The 985-nt window shown below is 45.1% G+C and overlaps 1 non-coding gene across 1 annotated transcript; it reads left to right on the top strand.

Annotated features, from left to right (window-relative positions):
- The first annotated feature begins 208 nt into the window (after positions 1 to 208).
- LOC124546243 lies at positions 209 to 397 on the top strand. The gene has a single exon (XR_006967665.1). It is a non-coding gene; the product is annotated as a U2 spliceosomal RNA (small nuclear RNA).
- The last annotated feature ends 588 nt before the right edge of the window (positions 398 to 985 follow it).

The following is a 985-nucleotide window of genomic DNA, read 5'->3' as shown; positions in this document are numbered from 1 at the left end:
TTCCCTTTGAAATTAATGTCTGTATCCTCTTTCACACAGCTGTAAAGCTTTCGAAGGGTGGGTATTTCCTTTTCATAGTCGTAATATTCTAGGCCCTTCAGTCCGGATCCGCGCTGCTGCTACGGTCGCAGGTTCGAATCCTGCCTTGGACATGGATGTATGTGATGTCCTTAGGTTAGGTTTAAGTAGTTCTAAGTCTAGGAGACTGATGACCTCAGATGTGGCTAAGATCAAAGTGTAGTATCTGTTCTTATCAGCTTAATATCTGATACGTCCTGCATCGCAGGACCAGAATATTAAACTCGTTTTTGGCTCATGACGGAGTGCTAGGGGCTTGCTCCACCTCTGTCGCGGGTTGGCCCGGCATTGCAGTACCGCCGGGATCGGCCCACCTAAAATTAATTAAAACACAGCCTGAAATGGGTTAATATTCTGCAGTGATCAGGTATTCCGCTGGTAGCAAAACTTGTTGTAGTTGTCGATGTGCCCAGTAAGTCTAGGAGACTGATGACCTCAGATGTTAAGTCCCATAGTGCTTAGAGCCGTTTGAATCGTAATATTCTAAGAGCTTTCAGCCGTGTAAACCCTTTCCTACTCTTGCTGCTGCTTTCCCCACAGCTCTTTTTAACGGTATTAGCAAATGTTCCTTCTTTTTCTTCTCGACACAACTGAACTCCGCTGTTTACCAACGCTTTTTTTATTTGAGCGCACTCTTCAAATTTCAGCAAACGCTAAAATACGCAGCAGTAGTAAGGGAATAAGACTCAAAGTCCGCAACGACGATAACATAACAGTACAATGCCGAGTCTCGTGCGTTATTCCTGTACTGCCGAGTGTTGTCGAACGCCTTCGGTCCTGTCTGTACATAAGCAAAGTTAGTTTCGCCTTCTGCTGTCGGCAATTGTAAAATGCGCAGGTTATTTCCTACCCGCTGCGTAGCTCCCCTGGCCAATAATAAATTGCAGCCATACATATTTAGAAGACT

The sequence above is a fragment of the Schistocerca americana genome, chromosome 8, assembly GCF_021461395.2.
Source record: "Schistocerca americana isolate TAMUIC-IGC-003095 chromosome 8, iqSchAmer2.1, whole genome shotgun sequence".
NCBI classification, from domain to species: domain Eukaryota; kingdom Metazoa; phylum Arthropoda; class Insecta; order Orthoptera; family Acrididae; genus Schistocerca; species Schistocerca americana.
The sequence above is the reverse complement of the archived record's forward strand: the minus strand, read 5'-3'. Positions and strand labels throughout refer to the sequence as shown.